This window comes from Marmota monax, unplaced genomic scaffold (genome assembly GCF_021218885.2).
Source record: "Marmota monax isolate L192 unplaced genomic scaffold, Marmota_monax_Labrador192_F-V1.1 WCK01_AAM20220418_F8-fsc00196, whole genome shotgun sequence".
Taxonomy (NCBI): Eukaryota; Metazoa; Chordata; class Mammalia; order Rodentia; family Sciuridae; genus Marmota; species Marmota monax.
The window spans coordinates 3,301,770-3,323,490 of record NW_026694390.1 but is presented as its reverse complement, the minus strand read 5'-3'; positions in this window follow the sequence as shown (position 1 = coordinate 3,323,490).

Sequence of the window (21,721 nt, the reverse complement as noted above, 5' to 3'; positions counted from 1 at the left end):
CCCTCTCTCTCCTCCCCCTTCTTCTCCCTCTCTTAGACATTCAGGAGGCCAACCCTGTACAAGCCAAACAAAACAAATCCATGGTCCAATTTAGCCTGCTGGCCATCAGTTTGCAATCTCAGGTCTACATCAGGTCTACATGTTAAACTTCTTTACTACATCATAAACTTTGTGAAAGTAAAGTCTGTGTGCTTTAACTCTTTGTCACACTGACTGATTATTTGTTGTTAATTCAGAAATTTCCAACTCTTGGAAGGCATGTATTTCTGGAGCCTGTATGGATTTACAGCTCCCAGAAGTGCCTTGACTCTGCCTTAGAGGATACCTTTTATTCAGAACTGGTGTTTACCGAGTGCTTTGTTGAACATTACAGGACATAACAATTTGGTTTAAATATTTCGTATGCTAGAGCCACTCCTCACTTCAAACAGCCAGTAAAATCCTTACCCAAACAAATTGTTTGCACATATGTAAGAACAATTTGTGATTACAGGATTCCTTTTCAATAGTTACATATGTAATCCTAAAGCCAACAGTTTTGCTTCCTGAACTATGAGTTCATATATTGATAAAATCGACCAGAGACTCCAATCTCTCTGAGTTACTATGTCAGCCTAGGTCTTTAGTTGGAAGAGATAATTATATAGAAGGGAGGAATGGAGACTCCAGCAGCCAGCATGAGCCTTCCAAAAGGATTGAGAAATTACCCAGACTTCAAAGGTATAGGAAGTCCAAGGTTCGCTATCTATATAATGTCAACAAGATTATCAAATGATCAGGCTTGCCAGAGCCTTAGGAATGGAATAAGGAAGACCCTGTTTTTTGATCTAAGAACAAATATGGAACAGGATGCTCTGAACATGTAGATACAATCCATGAGACAACAAAATAGACAAACTGCTTTTTCAGTTTAGCCACCTACCTGATCAAGAAGATCAGCAGCTTCAATATTCAATTTTACTTTACTAGTAGAGAAAATTATTTCTGTATAATTTAGGCCAGTGCTTTTCAACCAAGGGTGACCGCACCCAGGAAACATTTGGCAGTTTGAACCCTTTCTTGGTTGCCACAAGGAGGAGGGCAGTGCTACTGGCACCTAGTGGGCAGAGGCCAGGGATGCTGCTAAACATCCTGTAATGCCAGAGCAGCCACCTTCTGTCAACAATTATCCAGCCCAAAATGTCAATAGTGCAGAGGTTAAGAAACCTTGATTTAAACCCCAGATAGTTTTTCTTTAATTGGGTGTTAAGAAAGGAAATGGACCTTTTCTTTCAAAATTTTCAAAAGGCTTATTCATTTCACATAGAGAATTAGCCTCAATGTTTAGTTCCCATCTTGAATTTTCTAGATCTAAGAAGGAGGCAGTTTTCAGGAAATGGGATAATGCATGGAACATGAAAAATTGGAATTAACCTACTTCATATTATTTTTAAGTTTTATTTTTATATGTCAAGTCATTGAGCCAATTTGGTTTGGTTTTGAATATCCTTAAAAAATATCTCAATTCAACAAATTGCTGTAGTAGCTCAGAAGATTCTGCCTAACTAATTCTCAGGCCCCAGTAGAGCCGGAAGAATGCAATGGCATTTGGGGGGCATCACACAGCATAGATGTATCAGCAATTGACATCACAAGGATCCTCAAAGGGCTCTGGGTAGATACGTCAAAGACACCTCACATCTACAGACAGCCATGAAAAGTGGACATCAGTTTGTATGGCTCCTCCAGACAGGATCCTTAGAAACAATAAAACTTCCATCCCCAACTCTGAGAAATCCTTGTATGTCCTTCTATTGGCAGAGCAACCCCTTCCCCCATCCTTAATATTGAAAACAGTGCCAGAGCCAGAGCTAAACAGAAAAGAGTTCCAAGAAGGGCGAGTTCCCAAGAAGTGATGCACAAAGACATACTCCACAGTTCAGAGAGAGAGAGAGAAATCACTGTGTTAAAATTGGCCAAAAGAACTTTCATGTTCATCTTTAAAAGAATGAACCCAAATTCCATGTCAACCAGAGATTACACTAAAGTGATTTTATAGAATATTTGAAAGGCTTTTTTTCCAGTGAATCTTTGGTGATCTGGCATGAAATGTTTCCGTAAGAGTCCACAGACAAATCTCTTTATTTTCACAACTGAGAAGTTGAAATCGTAATGTACTGGGAAGAGAAAAGTAAAAGAATGGAAGCTGCCTCTATTGAAGCACAGGGATCTCGAAGCTTCAGAGAAAGTGTCAGAGAATCCATGAGCCCCTTGTGCACATTTTTCATTTATACCTATGTACGAATTTTCTGCAGAAAAAGCCCATAGCTTTCATCATATTCTCAAAGGCTCTCCTGATCTACACGTTTGCAGATGCTCAAAACAGTGGTTGCATTACATATGGTGTACGTTTAATGTGCCCATTTTAAGTTATCTCTTTCTTTTTCAGAACAACATAATTAGGAGACTCCTCTCTGGGGAAGGCAGCTTGTTTTAGAGTGGAAGAACCTGGCTCGCCTGTCTCCAGCCATCTGCTACATTAAAGAAGGCCTCCTATGGCTGGAATCCAAAACACAAAATTAAAAGGGTTGCTTGCACCCAGAGTCATAAAACAAAGAGGCTTTCTAAAGCAGGGCTTGGAGCGAACACTTGTTTCTTCCAGACTGAAGCAGCATCTGTTTCTCCTGCTGGCCACCCCGCCACCCTACCCCCTGAGTTAACTCCACTAACCTCCATGGTTCAACATTCTCAGTTTTCATCCTCAGAGATGTGGGTCTCAGAGGAGCCAAACCACATGTGTACCCCACAACAAATCCAGAGCATCAGGTGAAAATCTGGGAGTGCTACGGAATTGAGGAAGAGGGACAGACAAAATTTCACATTTTCTAGAAAGACTTTTAACTGCGTGAAATTTTATTCCTAAGGACTCCAGAGCTGACTTCTTAGTTTGAAAACAGACTGTTGACATACTACCTGTGTACCTCAGACAAGTTTTGTACCCAGTCTGTGCCTCAGTCTCCTCATCTGTAAAATGGAGATGACAGTAATATCAATTTTAAAAAATGTTTGTGAGGATTGTAAGACACTTAAAACAGTGTTGGCATATAGTAAGTGCACCACATGTGTTTGTTTTAAAAACACGCATTTCCTCATGATATACCAGAAATGTCTACAATATTGTAATCAAATTGATTTGTTACATAAAATATGCATTCATTTTACAGGACAATGGGCTCTCTTCCCTTCTCACTCCAATAGGTAATACCATTCTTTCCAGGCCTCTTGGTACCATCTGTTATAGACCATACCTAAATTTGTCTTCCATTGGACTTGGCTAATGAATTTCAGACGCTTAAATTCAACTACTGTGTTAGTTTACTTTCTACCACTGTAACAAATACCTGAGAAAGGTTTATTTGGGTTCATGGTTTCAGAAGTTTCACTTCATGGTCAGGTGACCTGTTGCTTTTGGACATGTGGGAAAGCAGCGAATCATGGTGGGAGCACATAGGGGAGGAGAACTTTTCACCTCATGGCAGCTGGGCAGCAAAAAGAGAAAGAAAGAGGAGGGGCCAAGGTCTCAATAGCCCTTCAAAGGCATGCTCCCAATGACCTAACTTCTTTCCACCCAGTCCTTTCTCCTAAAAGTTTCACCACCTCCTAAGGGTGCTATGGGCTGACAGCCAAGCCATAGGTCTTTGGGAGACATTCCAGGTCCAAACTAAAGCAACTACCCTCTTAACTTCCCAAACTGATTATATTAGTTAAATATTTTGCCTGCCCTCAAATTTTACAATCCTCTCTCTCTTGCTTCTTTTTTGTTACCATTCCACTCCTATAGTTACCACAACCTTGACACCCAACCCCAGAGATGACCCAGAAGGGTTATCATGATATCCCAGCTACACAGACCATCATAAATGGCTCATCAATGGACATGTGGCCTCAGTGAAATAACATGCATCACTCCTTAGGTGATGTATGGACACTGAAAGAGAAAAGTTCTCCTTCTTTCTGTCATCACTAAAGGTGATTAAAGGTGATTCTGAGGATGCCAGGGTCCATCCTGTTACCTTGGAATATCACAATGAAGCCAAAAGAGAGACAACAGAGAAACTGAAGCTAAACAAATTCCTTGTAAGATATTTTGAGACCCTGGATTCAGCTATACCTGAAGCTCTACAGATCCTCCTTAGACTTTTTAATTACATTATCCAGTACAATCTGCTATTGTTTAAGCTAGTTGTACTTCTACTTCTTGCAACATATGCTATTGACAGTCTCACTGGATTTCTCAGATCCAAATTTGAACTCCTGGTATTTGTCATATGCCCTCCCCTTCCTGGTCCTGCTCTGGTCTTCCCTATAGGGATAAGTGGCAATTTCACCCCTTAGTTGCTGAAGCCAGATGTGGCAATCATATTGATAGATTGGGTTATTGTTCCTAAATCTTCACTCCTTCCCTGTTGTGATATAACACACTTCTTTGCCATGTGGCTTTGCAGTATCCTCCACTGGAGAAGGTAGAATATGCTCTCTTGAAGTTGAATTTGGCCATGATGACTTTGGCCAGTAGATATGACATGAACATAACCTTTAAATATGCTTGATGGTTTGACTTTGTCTTTTGTTCTATTATCCATCTTTAAAAGATCAGACCCCAGTAACTAATGGTCTAAGGATAATGAAAATGTACAAGGACAGAGTCACCCCACACCCTAGTAAGAAGCCAGCTCAACAGACCTGCAGCTTGAAGCACTGCTACCCAAGCTGTTTCACAGACTCATGAGTGAGAAAAAAATCAATGTTTGTTGTTATATACTACAAAGATTCTGGGCTTGTTTGTTAAGTAGCAATAGCCAACTAAAAAAAAAATCTATACATATCCCTGTCTCTCATCCTCATTTATTTCTTTACTTACTCCTTAGTTCAATAAGATGATGAATTTTTATTGAACACCTAGTATATATCAAGCATCATCAGATATATACTATGAAACAAAACAGACAAAAATCCAAGTAATAATAAACACATCATTTTTTTAAAAATAGGAAAACAAGTAACATTTAGAATGTCCCATTGTAATAAGTACCTGCAGGAAAATAAAGCCATGAGTAGAGTTTGAGGGAAATACTGCTGGCATGAAGAGCAACAACGCTGCTGTCTTGATGCAGTAGTCAGGGTTAAATAAGGTTGCCCTGCCATTTTTGGTTAGTGTCAAGTCTTACCAGCTCTACCTCAAACCGTATCTCAAATCTACCCACTTCTTTCCATGGCCTCTGTCCATAGATACTCAGCACCACCTCACAATTACATCTCCTGGGACCATCATACAGCCTTTCTCTGTCCCTTTATCGCCCAGAAGTTATCATATGTTGAAAAAGCAAATGAGTTGAGTTGGGGAAATAACTCAGTGGCAGAGTGTTTGCCTAGCATGCAGGAAGCTCTGGGTTTGATTTCCAATACCCGCCTCTGAAATGTAAATACGATTATGGCCACCCTTGAATAAAAGTTCTACAATCCCATTGCATTTGAGATAAAACCTGGAACCCCACCCATGGCCCTCCCCTGAGTGATATGGTTCCTGCTGTCACCAATATTTTTGCATGTGTCTTGCTCACATGGGCCTTCTTTCTGTTCTTCACATTTCATAAGCTTTTCTCCAAATCAGGATTGTGTCTGCTGTTCCCTCACTTATTCTCTCTCTCCACCTTGCAAAGAAGGTGTGGAAGGCTGTGCCTAGCACTCTTACCCTGTCTGCCTCCTTCTCATCAACTGTAAATCTCAGCTTAAACATCACTTGCTTACAAAGGCTGTCCCTGTCCACATCCACTCTCCCTCCCTCCCCATCCCACCTAGATTGGGTCCCCCCCTTACATACTTACAGAGCATCCAGCTCTTGCTATGCTGGGACTCGCTTCTCACGCGTCTTAACTTGATCAAAGTCCATATTCCTCACTGTAATTAAGCTCCTCTTCACAATTGAATCTTTAACACTCAGATCAGGCCTGGTATGCTGCAAGCCCTCAATAAAGAGCCATTTGATTTTCTGCTTCAATTTTGGTCTTATGTTTGCTTCTAGTTAAAATCAAATTGTTTACATCTATTTTTTCTAAATTTCCTAATTCAATTTTAGTATGCAATGGGTGTGACTCCCCTTACCTCCCAAGCAGAACCCAGACCTTGGATTCAGCTTTTATTCATTCATTTATTCAATCAATATAAAAACATGCATATGATATCCACAGTGTACCAGTCACTGTGACAAGCAGTGAGAATACAACGGTAATTCCCTGCCCTGGGGGACATTTGTTTGTCTTCTGTCTTTAAAACCCTTGAACACTTGATGTAACATCTAGAAACTAAAAAAATCAAAATCTGTCATTTTAAAACTGTTAACCCAAGGGTTCACAGTGGAAGAGAACCTACTTCTCATTAAGGAGCTCCTTGGTTTGTAAACACCTCTTAGGTATAACACACCATTTAATCATGAACATGCAAAACAAGGACCTTTTTCTAAGGTGGAGATTTTAGCACTAAGGGGTTAAACAATTCAGCACAGTAATTCAAAAGGTGGTTACAAGTACAACTGTATCTTACTGGACTACATTTCCTACTTTTTATTGCTAAGTATGGATTTTTAAAAAATAAACCTTTATGGTTTTTATAAAAATGACATGACGTTTACTGGGAAAATTCAAATTATGGAGAAAAGGTCAAGAATGGTAAAAAAAATAATTGAAATTCCATGAATTAGAAATGACCATGATTAATAAGCTGTTGTAACACTTTGCCAGACCTCTTTGCATACATATGTACTTACAATAATAGCCAATATTGATCAAGCACTTACTTTAGGCAAACTGTTGAGAAATGTGCTTATATATTTTATAAATAGCAACCGTAATCTTACCATGAGGTTCCAATTACTAAAATCATCATTCCCCCCTGCCACACACACATGAAGAAAAATAAGATACAAGCCATGAAAGGACTAACTATTGTGGATGCACATATTTCTATGGCAGATGTGGGTTTACAACACCCAAAAGTATTTCTGGCCTGCCTTAGAGTATATCTTTTTAAAGAACTGGTGTTTGCTCATCTTTAGAGGATATAACAGAATTCTTTTGAAATGGTTTGTTCAGGAGGCTTATTCCTCACTTTGCATACTCTGTAAAAATTTGCATACTCTGCTTCCCACAACCTAGTCCCTTACCACCTCCCCATCCATTTCCCTTTATGCTCTCTTTCACCTGTCATCAAACTTGTCTCTGAGCTACCTGCACTGCTTCCAACTTCCAACTGACCATCACATTTCCGTCAACACACCTTTCTTTCACAGTAATCTCTCTGGGGGAAATGTCCCCTTTCACTGTCTTTCCTTCCCAGGCCACTTTATATTCTTCTTCCTCCTTCATGAGGCCTGTCTGGTCCTCAAGGATCTTCTCTTGATGCTTGGCATTCTGAGAGGTGTATAAATAGGAACAGAGGAGCAAAGTTGAGATGGTGAGAGATAAGGAGGGCCCAGAGAGGTCAAGTCCATTCCTGAATTTGTGTAAATAGTAAGGGAGCTTGAATTCACATGAGTGGAGCTTAACTCCCAAACTCCTGCTCTAATCACCACACAAAGCTATCTGCTGTCTTGGTGCACTCTTACCAAAACACAGACCTGTACTACAATACTGCATCCCCCAAAAATGGTTCTTATGAATCCTATGATAAATGTCAATGAACCACAGTATTGTGCAAACTGGATTGGGAAAACAATGAGTTATTAAGTAAGATAATAAATAAATGTGTTGATGTATACAATTGCAATTTCTAACCTGAATCTGTGTCTTTCAGTGATGGCAAAATCACATAGAGCAAGTACACCGTAAAACTTTATAAGTGTTCTAACAGCCAGGTGAAGGCCCTGAGCAAGTTCAAAGAGCCCGAAGTGAATGGAGTTAGTGTTCCAACAGGTTTATCTTGAAGTATAGTGAAACCTATTCATTCTGTTTTTATAGTGACTAATACTCCTGTGGATGTGTCATTGACAATATGGGGGCATCACTAATGTGCCACATTAGAGGTAATTTGTACTGTTGAATCAAATCAGTTAAGCTTTTCGAAGTCCACTCTGACTTCCCAAGTCATGCAGTGTACTGTTTCCATCCCTGAGAGGAGCCATGCTAAGCAGTCCAGAGATGTTGATCTGTTATATTGCTTCCACAAAACTTGCTTTTGTAAAGCACTATTGCACTGTGTACTAAAAACCAAATTCAAGTGTATAAAAAGCAAGATAACAAGTCCACAAAGTCCTCTGTCCCAAATGCATATTGATGGAGTAGAAGGAGCCCCCTGCTGGGTCATTCTGACAGAAATGGGAACTCGCATGATATTGGAGCTCCAATGTGGTCGTGGTTTTAATGTCTCTGAGATCAGAGCAAAAACCATCTGGGGACTGCTTCTGGTTTTAGAACGACAGGAAAGAATTTTATTTTTTATCTAAGATAAAAAATTTATTTTACTTACTTATGATTGCTGGTTGAGATTCTATATATTCCAGGAACTATAATGGTAAGGAATTATTTCATACATTCCTCTGTTCATTCAAGAAAACTAAGGACATTCAGAGATAAAGATAAGTGAAAAAGAACACCCATCTCTCTCCTTGAATCTTCTGTCCCATCACATCCTTCAGTCATTTCTCAGTTCTGATCTCTGGTATCATGATTGCAACTTCCTTTCTGATTCATTTATGGCTGAACAAACATTTACTGAGTACCTGTTACGGGACCTAGGCTCAACACCGAGGCTGATTAGAGAACAAACACATGCAGAGGCCTTGCTCTCATGGAATGCAATCAAGTCAGAGAGACTTGTCCCATCTCTAGGCTGCCTAGGATGATCCTCGGACACCTGCTTTATTCTTCTGATAATCATCAGCTGAGCTCAACTTTTTCAATGGAAAAATTATTTTCTTTGCTTTGTTCATCTTGTCTCCTTATCACCTGTCTGATATTCATTTTTGAGGTCTATATCCAACCTCATGGAAATAGATCCAGTGATACCTTTCTTAATGATTGGGCAGCACTGACATACCCACAAATAAATTGGAGTAACTAGATACACCTGGACACCAACATCCACCCTTGCATTGAATTCCATAGGACTTGGCACTTGGGTGTTTTGGTGCGTGCTGCCAACTCACAAACACATCCTGTCTTCATCTAGCTGTGATATTTCACCTTAACGACCCCAACTGTGCTGGAACCACGAGGATGTCATGAATGATTTCATCAGCAGGTCAATGTCCCCAGAGCTAAATGAACAGCCTTAAGGAAGAACCAGTTTCATTCCTCGTCTTCACACTTCACTTAGATTGTTCTTACTCCTTCCACGTGAGACAAGAGGATGAACGCTAGGTCTCAGTGACCATGGAGGCACATGACAAGGACGTCGGGGAATGTGTGTTTCCTTGTCCATAAATTTGCTTTGGTACCAGGGCTACAGAGAGTGGATTGTCCAGCAGGCTTCTAGAACAATAGCTTAGGGCAGGTTGGGGTTAGAGCCTGCCCTAGAGAAGACCTCCTGCTCTTTTATTTCCTTTTCTAGAATTCACAGTAGTTGACCTCTTTCGAGAAACTCCCAAGTTTGCCAATGCCCAGACAAAGTCCCAGTATTTGGCAAATTTCATGCCAAGCCTCCTTGGAATGTATTGGCTTCTATCATACCTAGTTGTTTGTAATTTGGCAGGGCACATGTCAGTCCTTACCTGGGCAGCTGTGGTCAGAGTTATAGGGCTGCTTCCACTCCAACTGCACAGCACAAGACAAAGCCCCTGATACAGGAAGGAATGGGCTCAGGTCACTTTTCTGATGAGGCAGTCATGGCGTGGCAGACACCATGGGCTTCCTGGACTCCACTGCTGCCAGGCCAGCACACAAAGTGAGATCCAGGGATCTGCTTGGTCTACGTAGATTTCCCCACATTGGGCACACATGGTTCATCAGTCACCTGCACACTTGTCATAGTCTTACTGGTAGCCTACTACGTGGCAGGCTCTGTAAAGACAGGTGCCAGACACCATGAGTGAAAAACAGACCCATCCCTGTCCACACAGATTCTCTAACTCAGTGGAGAAAATGGGCAATGATCAAATAATCACACTGTATCAAAGAGCACAGGCCATGAGGGCACAGAGCCAGGGGCAGCACAGGCTGCTCTAACCAAAGGGTGTTAGGGGAGTCCTGAAAGATGAACAGGAGTGAATCCAAGGGGGATGTTTGGGTGGGGTTAAAGGTGAGCAGAGCATTCTAGGAGGCGGACTGGTGTGTATCAAGACCAGCAACATAGGGCAGCGTGGCAGTGACAATGGGAAACTAAAGGAAGACCAATGTATTGGACAGAGGAAAAAACAAGGAGAGATAGGCCTGGAGAGCTGGGCAGGACAGTCCAGGGCTTGGGAGGCCATGGTTTGTTTTAGAGCTGTACTAACTGTGCATCACTAGATTGCCAGGTTCTTCTGGGCCCTGGGGAGTTACCTTCACAATGAGGAGGAAGGCTGCAGGTATTAGAGAAGAGACAGATAGAAACGGGAAGATGAGAGTTCTCTAAGGACAAGCCCTCCTACAACATTTCAGGAGCACCATCACTATCTTACCTGTGACTTCTACTTAAGCCCAGCCCAGGACCATTCTGCCACCCCACGCCTACCCAGTTGGCACTCCCAAGGCTTTGCACATCTCCCCTGCTGTGGTGTAGTGTGATCAAGGTCCCCCTACCTGCACACCTGATAATGGACAGAGCAGGAAAACAGGAACAAGGTACAATGAGGACACACAGGCTCCAGAGACTGAGCCCCCACATGCTATTTTTCACCGTTAAAGGAGGTGTCAAATATCACTTCCTCCCACGACTCCTAGATGACATGACACCCTGGAGCATCTGTGGGAAGACGCATTGCACCTGAACTATTTCTGTAATGTAGGGTAGGCATACGCAGCATCTAGTTCTTTACCGTGGTGTCTGCCACATTGTGGTGCATAGAAGACCTACAGTAAATGTTTACCAATTGAATTATAATGCCAAACATGTAAAAATTTATTTTCTCTTTTTACCTTGAGGGGAAAATTTGGAGAAATACCTAAACTAACAGTGAAAACAATTTTCTTATGCTCAGGAAAGGGAAGGGTGAGTTCATCAAATGTGTTGTTTGGGTACAGGGGAATAAATCCAGGAGTGCTTTACCACTGAGTTACATCCCCAGTCCTTTTTATTTTTTAATTTGAGACGAGTCTAATTAAGTTGCAAGGCCAGCCTTGATCTTGTGATCCTCCTACCTCAGCCTTCTTAGTTGCTGGGATTACAGAAATGCACCACCACACCTGGCTCATTGTAAAAAATTTAAAAGGGCAGAAAAAAAAATTCTTGGCCTAACTGGGGCTCCTGCAGACTTTGCTCTTATTGACTTAGAGGCCATTTTGTTGTTGTTGTTTATTTTCTTTTTTGTTTTAATTATGGAGACTTTGTTTATTTTGTCCAAGTTGATACCCCAGTAAAGGACAGACTCCAAACATGTAGAGTCTGTAGAGACTGATGTCTTAGCTGTGTGTGTGTGTGTGTGTGTGTGCACACGTGCATACCTGTGTGTCTCTGTAGGTTCCTCTCTAGTGACCCAGAAGGCCCTGGTTCTGGCTCATCAGTGAGTCGACAGCATATTTAGTCCAGGGCATGGGGTGCAGCATGTAGACTTTTCCCTTATGAAACATCATACTAGCACTTTACTCACCTCTTGACTTGAAGAGAAATTCTTGTTCTGGAGCCCCAATTTAAATGATAGGAGAAAGGAAGGGCCCCTGATTTGGGGGATTGCCTCCTAATAATACTCATTCACTGGCTATTTCTCTGCAGCCAGGACCTGGGGACTGGACCCAGGAGGAGACTAGGATTCTCTCTCCACCGAGCATGGAGATGGGGGAATTGTGTACTCACCTGCCTGCCTGTTGGAGCCAGAGCCCCGGCCCTCTGCCTGATAGAGTCCTGCTGATATATGCAGAGCTTTGTGCAGTTTTCCACACATAAATTTTTCTGGTGAAAGGACCCTTAGCCCGTCCTAAGGTTTTATGATCCCTCAAAAGCTAAGAACCTCTTATCTTTATAAAGGAAATTGTTCACATTTTATCTCATATTTCAGAATATCCACTGAGCCTGGCCTTGTTCCTGCTTGATCACCTCAGTTTCTGAACAAAGTGAATAGTGCATAGTGTCCTCCATGGCTCACCAAGAATAAAGGTGACCAACTAGGAAACTTCCTGTGGATTAGAAGGTGGCTTTGCCTAGAAGAACCAGTGCTCCCTTGAAAGGAGACTCAGTACTCAGAGCTTTCTCTCTGTGGACCAAGCCTCCATTTCTGTTCTGCTATACAGACCAACGAGCTCCAAGACTCTAGTGCCAGGGGAGAACCTGCCACTAATCACAGCCCCCTTCCCTGTTCTGGGTGGCACTATGGATCTTGCCTCTTTGGGGAGGATTCAAGATTGAGGAGGAAGTGGAGAAGGGAGAGGGTCTTGAGAGTCTGTCCCGTTCCTCTCCCTGTACTCACAGACTCCAGCCCAGGGAATCTAGCCAGAGGGGCCTTGAGGAGTTTGACCCACGACAAAGAAAATAAAGTGGCAGAGTGAAGCATCAAGTCAAGGGCGAGGTTTGGAATCCATGGAGAGCTTGAGGAGGACTCTGCCTGGCCAAGAAGAGGCTGCAGGTTGGCTGGGGTGGGCTCAGGGTGGGATCAGGTAGCAGGCATCAGAGTCAACAAGAGAGAAAGGAGTAGGGGTCTGTGAGGTGAGAGAAGGCTGGGTTCCCTGGCAGGGAGAGAAGCTCCAGGGCTCAAATCAGGAGCTCCTGGGGTTGAAGAGGGGAGAGGTCCCGGAGCTGGAGCCCGTGGCAGCAGCCTGGGCTTCCTGAGGAAGGAAGAAGGCCCAGGAGTCTGGATGAAAAGTGCACAGTATTGAACTAGACAGTCTGGAAGTGTAGATTCCTGTCCAGTAAAAAGAACAAAGATTAAATACTGTAGACCATCCAGTGTACATTTTTATTATGTTTATTTCAGCTCCTCTTTATCTTTGTTCCTCACTGTTTCTAAATTAGCAGGAACTTGATCAAATCAACTCAGCTTCTGCCTCTGTGAAGGATCGACTTGTTAGTAAAGAAAAGAATCTCCAAGAAATCTTTTGGCCTTGATAAGTGGAATTTACAGTTCCAAATAAGACATGCAGAGGCAGTATGTGTACTTGTGTGTGTGTGTGTGTGTGTGGTGTGTGTGTGTTGGGGTAGTGGTGGTGGCGGTCATGTACCTCCAAAAGAATCCTTTGTCTTCCTCATCGTCCTCCTTCTCATCTCTGCCCACATCTCTCCCTCTTCTCTGCTGTTCCCCCAGCTCACAGCACCCATCCTCTGTCTAGGAGGTCAACAGGAATCTCCTCCATCCCTTCTTGACCTCCCCATGTATCTTCCACGTAGTAGATGGAGTAATATTGTCAAATGTAATATGACCTTGTCAAATACCCATCAGGTTTATACCCTTCAAAATGCTTTCCAGTGCTTTTAGAATGTGGTGCATCCAGGAACTGGGGATACGGCTCAGTGGTGAAACACATATCTGGCATGTGTGAGGTCCTAGGTTCAAGCCCAAGAATAGCAAAAAAGAAAAGAAAAAAATAAAATAAGGGGCATCCTCACTGCTCCCAGCTCCCATGCTTCTCTCCTTTAATTCTGCGTCCCTTCACACGGGCCTTCACCTGGTTCCTTCCAAAGCACTTTCTCCCTCCCCCTCCTTGGACTGCATGCTCACTCCCTAAGTCCCCACTCCTGTCCATTTCTGATCATCCTTCAGCTTTTAGAGTTGCTTCCTTAGGAAGCTCTTCATGTCCTCTCAGTCCAGAGTGGCCCCCTCAGTCTAGATTGCCATAGAACTTATTTTTGTTTTCAGAGCATGTATTTCCCTTTGCTATTATATACTAAGGATGGTAATTATTCGATCAAGAGGTGTTTCTTCACTCAGCTGTAAGCACCACGAAGTCGGACATGCCTGTCGATGTATACCAGTGTATCCCTGGAAGCTAGATGGGGACTGATCCCAGTAGTTACTCAAGAAAATATATGTTAAATATATAAATGAATGGAGGTGGCTGGAAACTACTTATTTATTCATTCATTAGCTAACAGAAATATGAAAGAGGGACTACTATGTGCCAGGAACCATTATTTCATAGCAAACCTAACATATGTCTGTCTTCCAGGAACTTGAAACTTAAGAAAACGATCTATCTTCTTTAATGATGTCACATTTGAGATGACATCAGAGCTACAGTGGAAGTTTTCCAGGCCAAGAAAGGAGGGGAAGGGATTCCAGGAAAAGGGTACAGCAGATAGGGAGGTTGGGGGAAGGGAAAAAATTAAGAGTATGAAGAAATCAAAGAAGACCAAAGTGGCTGAAAAGTAAGGATGAGCAAAGGAGAGCGCAGAGAGAGATGAGGTTGGACAAGGAACAAGGGACAGATCCCTCCTGTCTTAGAGGTCCTGGGAGAAAGCTTGTGTTTTCTCCTGTGCACAGGAAAAAATCATCCAAGATGCAGTGACATGGGGCATGCTCTGCTCTTGCATCTGCTGGCAGAGAATGCACTGCAAAGGGCGAGAATGGAAGGTGGTGACTAGTCAGGAGGCTATTGTATTTGTCCAGTCAAGAGAATGACCACTTGCTTTGCATCAGCTTGTGACAGTAGAGATGGACAGGAAGGCAAAATAAAGAAAAGTGCTCATGGTAGAATTGAAAGAACTAAGTGACAGACTAGATGTGGGTTTGGGGTGGTGATGAAGAATAGTGAGCCATTAAAAATGACTCCTAGCAATTCAGCAAGTCCCTGTATCTAAATAAATTACATTAAAGAGAGGGCTGAGGTGTGCCTCAGTGGTTAACCACCCCCACCTGGGTTCAATCCCCAATACCAAAAAAAGAATAAAAGAATGACTCCTGAGGCCGGGTGCAGTGGCACATGCCTGCAATCTCAGCAACTCGGGAGGCTGAGGCAGGAAGATTGCAAGTTTGAAGCCAGACTCAGCAACTTAATGAGACCTGTCTCAAAATAAAAAATAAAAAGGGGTGGGGATGTGGCTCAGTGGTAAAATGCTCGTGGGTTTAATCTCTGGTACAAAAAAAGAAAAGACTCCTGTGTTTCTGGCTTGAGTAACTAAGTGGTTAAAGTATGTACAGATGAGAACAATCAGTGAAAGAGTGAGTTTAGAAATAAAGTTCTGTTTCAAATATGTTAACTGTGCATAGTTGTAAGATACCCAAGTGGTTTTAAATAGGTAGTATACATTTGGCGTTCAAGGACTTGTTGGGTAATTTTTAGAAATTGTCAGTATAAAAATGATGCTTAAAGCTCTGTGTATCAAGCAGGGTATGGTAGTATACACCTGTAATATCATATACTCAGGAGGCTGAAGCAGGAGGATCCCAAGTTTGAGGCCAACCTGGGCAACTTATTGAGACTCTGTCTCAAAATAAAAATTGAAAAGGCCTGGGGATGTAGATCAGTGGCAGTGTGCCACTGGGTTCAATCTATGACCAAAAAAAAAAGCCATCCATGTATATCAGGGAGCCTCTGCTGTGTAATAAATTACCCTAAAATTTAGTGACACAAGACAACCATTTTGTTTTTTGTTTTGTTCTTTTGTAGTACTGGGAATTAAACTCAGGGCCTTGCAAATCCTAGGTAAGCACTCTACTGTTAAGCTATTTGAGACAGGTCCTGCTGAATTGCCAAGTTGGCCTTGAACTTGTACCTGTTTCCTCAGCTACCCAGCTGGGATCACTGGTGTTTACCACCATATCAGGTACAACCATTGTTTACTAGCTCACAATTCTTTGAGTTGGTAATTTGGTCTGGGATTAGCGGGTTGGTTTGTCTCCCGGTCTGTCCAGGGTGAGAATGGTTTGGAATAACCTCACTCACAAGTTTGTTAGGCTGTTGGCTACAGCATCTCAGTTTTCCTGCATGTGATCCCTTCTACAGGCTAGCTAAGGCTTCCTCACAAAGTGATTTTAGTATCTGAAGTAAAGCAAGAACCAGCAAGTACCAATGCACAAATGGTTTGTAAGTCTTGGTTTATATCACTTTTATAAAATACCTATTAGCCAAAGCAAGCCCAGATCCTAGAAGTAGAAAAATACATTGTATCTTTTGATAAGAGGAATGGCAAATTCACATTGCAAGGAGATGTGTAAGGGAGTAGCAGTTCTTTGCAAGCTACCAGGCGTGGAAGTAAGATGAGCTCACTCAGAGTGACAGTGTAAACATAGAAGGGCAGTGTTCTGAGGGGCACCACCATGTAATGGCAGAGATAGAAAGTGGGACCTGCCAAGTAGGGGGGAGGAGCAGCCAGACAAGAGAACCATTGGCTTGTGCATCCTGCAGAAAGGGAGCATTTCAAGAAGGCGAGAGCCGTCTACAGTGTGGCAGGAGGTAAACTTGGGTGAGGACAGGAAACTAGATGTGACTAATGGGGTAGGATTCATCAGTGGGAGGCAAAGCAGGAACAATGGACTGAATTCAGTTGGACAAGCAATCCAAGCTGCTTCTTAGTCCTCCCCCCCCCCAGCCCTACTTTACCCTAGTCCTGTATATTGCCAAAATAGTGGGTGAACAGAGATTATAGCCCCCTGGTACACCTCCTATCCTTCCTGACCCTTGTAGCCGCTGTTTACCTTCCATATATCCATGAAGCTCCTACTAGGGATCAATCATACCAGGTGCTGGGGGTACAGGCAGGGCTTGCTCAGGTGCTGGTAGGGGAGGAGGGGAGCTCAGAATCAAATCTCTCTTTATTGTTCACCCCAATCCAGTGCAGACCTTCATTCTCTCACCTGGATGGCAGCTACTTCCCTCTGACATCCCTGACTCTCTGCTTCATCCTTTGAAGTCCACAATTCACAAAATTTCCAGGCAGATCCTCATAAACCGCTAGTCTCAGTATGTTGCTTCCTGGGTTAAAAGCACTCAACAGCTGTCCACTGGCTGAGGGTTGAATTCAGACGCACTAGCAAGGCTCCCACAATCAGGCACCAGACTGATCTTTGCAGCCCCACCTCTCACCCCTGTCTCCCCAGGACCCCCACACTGGCTCACTCAGCTTTACCTCCACCTTTGCTCTAACATGCTAGGCCCTCCTGTGCCTGGCCACGGGCCACCCACGCTACCTAATACTGAACGTACATACATTTGCTAACCTAGTGGACAAATGGGTGTCTGCTCCTCTTTGTTTCCCCAAAATATAGCATCAGGTCTCCTGACAGGTGAACAATCAATACGTCTTTCTATTATTCCATGAACACGGTCCCATTACCCTCAACCCCAGAGCTTTCCAGGGTGCCCTCCTGTAGGGACAGGAATGAGAAGTAACAGACAGTGCACAGAAGTCGGCTCACCTGGCTTCTGGCCTCAGCTCCTACTCACAGCTCAGGTGATCTTGGACACCCTTAAACCTTGCCTGGCCTCAGGGAGCTGGGATCATGGGGAGAAAGTCTGGCAGAAGGCAGCACAATGCCCAGGGCTATGGTCCCTGAGCTATCTCCTTCCTAGAAGTTTCCATACCCCAAGAAGGCTCCCAACTCCTGTTAGACCGAACTCCTTACTAGGTGGCTTCCCTTACTTACTGGGTTCACAAAGATTGCCACTGCTCTCCTCCCTCTCACTTCCCCAGGGACACCCCTGGGCCGACAGTTGCATGATCCCCACCTGGCATGGGAGAACATGTTCCTTTGGCTGTGTGGCCCATGTGAAGCTCTAAACAAGGCAGCCCTCACTCCCCACCATCTGACCCATGAAGGAGTTCAGAACACAGACAATCCTGTGCTCTACCTCCATCAACTTCCTAAATTGTTCCCTTGTGTGTGACAGCTTTGTTCCCCAGCAGCCCATCAGCCTTCATGGTTTGACAACGGCCTGATGCACTCAGACTCTTCTCAAGCTCTTTCTCTAAGTCCCTAGTTTGAGCTGCCACCGTGCTCTGAGCCCCGAAAGAGCAGCTTAGGGACAACCAGCCTAGACTGGAGAGCCCACTATCTGTGAGACCAGCCCATGAAATAGCAATTTAATAAGGATTTGAGTGTACTCTGATTGTCCCCATTTTACAGGTGAGGAAACTGAGGTTGTGAGCAATGTGAGGAGGCCACTTGCTCAAGGTTACACTTTTTAAAAAGTTTAACTGACACTTTAACTTCACTCCCTAACATATTTGACACATTGTGTATGTGTATGTATGTATATATGCATTTACAATGCCGAGTATGGAACTCAGGGGTGTTCTACTGCTGAGTTATATCCCTGTCCCTTTTTACTTTTTATTTTGAGAAAGGGTCTTGCTAGTTGCCCAAACTAACCTTGAACTTGCAATTCTCCTGCCTCAATCTCCCAAGTCTCCGGGACTACTCTTGGCTAAGGCCACACTTTTTTTTTGTACTGAGGATTGAATCCAGGGGTGGTTAACCACTGAGCCACCTCTCCAGTTCTCCTCCTCCTCCTCCTCCTCCTCCTCCTTCTTCTAATTTTGAAACAGGGTCTTGCTATGTTGCTTGTTGAGTTGCTGAGGCTGGCTTTGAACTTGCATTCATCCTGCCTCAGCCTCCTTAGCTACTGGAATTACAGGCATGTGCCATCATTCCCATCTAAGGTCATCTTTTTAAATTAGAGTCAGCTGTCAAATTCCAAAGCCCAGAACTTTAATTCCTTATTATGCTGCTATATGCCCCCAAAACAGCCCAGATCTGATTTTTTTTTTTATAAGGCCTAGTTTATCCATAGGTCAAAGAGTCATTTCTGGAATTCAGACAGATTTGAATGACTCTGAGGATCACAGAGGATTTAAATTTCTAGATGGTTAAAATGTTAGCTTGACTTATGGAAAATGAAAATAATCCTGATGGTTCAAGTAGATACTCTGAGAGTTCTGTGGCTCTGAAACAGGATGTGTGCTTGGCAAAGCATACATTCAATTTCCTTCCTACTCTCATCCTTTTACTATCCTATTCAAAAAAAAAAAATATGTAAGGGTCATCAACATAGTACACTGCCCAGGTACTTGTTGTATGGCCATGAACAGGCAGATGTAGTACTTAGCCTCATGAAGTCCATATTCTAATGTAATGCTGGGAGGGAGCAGCACTCTCTAGGTAGTTTCCACCAACCTCTAAAAAGTCTGGCAAATAACCATTAGCTCTCTGGTTACACACTTCCTATAACAGGGAGCTCATTGCTGTAGGAAATGATTACTTTCTTGACTCAGTTTCTTAGGTAGGCAATTCCTTATAGCAACTAAAAAATGTCCTTCTTTCCCCTGTAACTCACACCCATTATTGACAGGGCTGCATATTCTCTGGCAATCCACAGGCTAGATCTGATGCTTTTTTTTTTTTTTTCTGCATGAATTTTTATTTTTTATTATTATTTTTTTAATCTATCTGTGAAATTATCCAACTTTAGTTTCCATGATGATGTGTAATATTTCATAATTAAATTAAAACTTTAGTATCTGACAAGTCTAGAAATTACTATAATCCTGGTATCAAGGGGGAGCTATGCTGACATTCCATTTTATTTTTTTATTTTTTTGATTAGTTGTTCAAAACATTACAAAGCTCTTGACATATCATATTTCATACATTTGTCAAGTGGGTTATGAACTCCCATTTTTACCCCGTATACAGATTGCAGAATCACATCGGTTACACATCCACGTTTTTACATATTGCCATACTAGTGACTGTTGTATTCTGCTATCTTTCCTATCCTCTACTATCCCCCCTCCCTTCCCATCTTCTCTCTCTACCCCATCTACTGTAATTCATTTCTCTCCCTTGATTTTTTTCCTCTTTCCCCTCACATCCTCTTATATATAATTTTGTATAACAATGAGGGTCTCCTTCCATTTCCATGCAATTTCCCTTCTCTCTCCCTTTCCCTCCCACCTCTCGTCCCTGTTTAATGTTAATCTTTTTCTCATGCTCTTCCTCCCTGCTCTGTTTTTAGTTGCTCTCCTTATATCAAATAAGACATTTGGCATTTGTTTTTTAGGGATTGGCTAGCTTCACTTAGCATAATCTGCTCTAATGCCATCCATTTCCCTGCAAATTCCATGATTTTGTCATTTTTTAGTGCTGAGTAATACTCCATTGTGTATAAATGACACATTTTTTAATCCATTCATCTATTGAAGGGCATCTAGGTTGGTTCCACAGTCTAGCTATTGTGAATTGTCCTGCTATGAACATCGATGTAGCAGTATCTCTATAGTACGCTCTTTTAAGGTCTTCAGGGAATAGTCCGAGAAGGGCAATAGCTGGGTCAAATGGTGGTTCCATTCCCAGCTTTCCCAGGAATCTCCATACTGCTTTCCAAATTGGCTGCACCAATTTGCAGTCCCACCAGCAATGTACAAGTGTACCCTTTTCCCCACATCCTCTCCAGCACTTGTTGTTGTTTGACTTCATAATGGCTGCCAATCTTACTGGAGTGAGATGGTATCTTAGGGTGGTTTTTATTTGCATTTCTCTGTCTGCTAGAGATGGTGAGCATTTTTTCATGTACTTGTTGACTGATTGTATATCCTCCTCTGAGAAGTGTCTGTTCAGGTCCTTGGCCCATTTGTTGGTTGGGTTATTTGTTTTCTTATTGCTTAATTTTTTTAGTTCTTTGTATACTCTGGATATTAGGGCTCTATCTGAAGTGTGAGGAGTAAAGATTTGTTCCCAGGATGTAGGCTCCCTATTTATCTCTCTTATTGTTTCTCTTGCTGAGAAAAAAACTTTTTAGTTTGAGTAAGTCCCATTTGTTGATTCTAGTTATTAACTCTTGTGCTATGGATGTCCTATTAAGGAATTTGGAGCCTGACCCCACAATATGTAGATTGGAGCCAACTTTTTCTTCTATCAGGCGCAGAGTCTCTGATTTGATATCTAGCTCCTTGATCCATTTTGAGTTAACTTTTGTGCATGGCGAGAGAAAGGGATTCAGTTTCATTTTGTTGCATATGGATTTCCAGTTTTCCCAGCACCATTTGTTGAAGATGCTATCCTTCCTCCATTGCATGCTTTTAGCCCCTTTATCAAATATAAGATAGTTGTAACTTTGTGGATTGGTTTCTGTGTCCTCTATTCTGTACCATTGGTCCACCCGCCTGTTTTGGTACCAGTACCATGCTGTTTTTGTTACTATTGCTCTGTAGTACAGTTTGAAATCTGGTATCGCTATACCGCCTGATTCACACTTCCTGCTTAGAATTGCATGAATTTTTAGTTAAAAAATATTCAAGAGTGTTTTGCTCAACATCTTCTAGGTCCTGGCCATGTTGGAAGGCCTCCAGTGTGAGTTGGGGACCTATTTTCAGAAATAACATTAATGCTGGAAGAAGCTCTCAGTTGAGAAGGGGTTAATGGAACTAGGCACTTCCCACCCAATACCACTTTTGTCATAGGCCTAAGTGCCCTTCCTAAATCAAGAGAGGCACGTTTGTTCCTCAAACTCAAGACACAGTGGTGGTCCAAAGTTATGGATGGTGTCTTGCTGGGGAGCCGGACTCCACCCCACCACCCATCTATAGGCAGAATGTTTGTGTCCTTACAAAATCCTGGTTTATTCCTATCTTCCCTGGTGATGTTATTCAGAGGTTGGGCCTCTGGGAGGTGCTTAGGTCTTTCGAG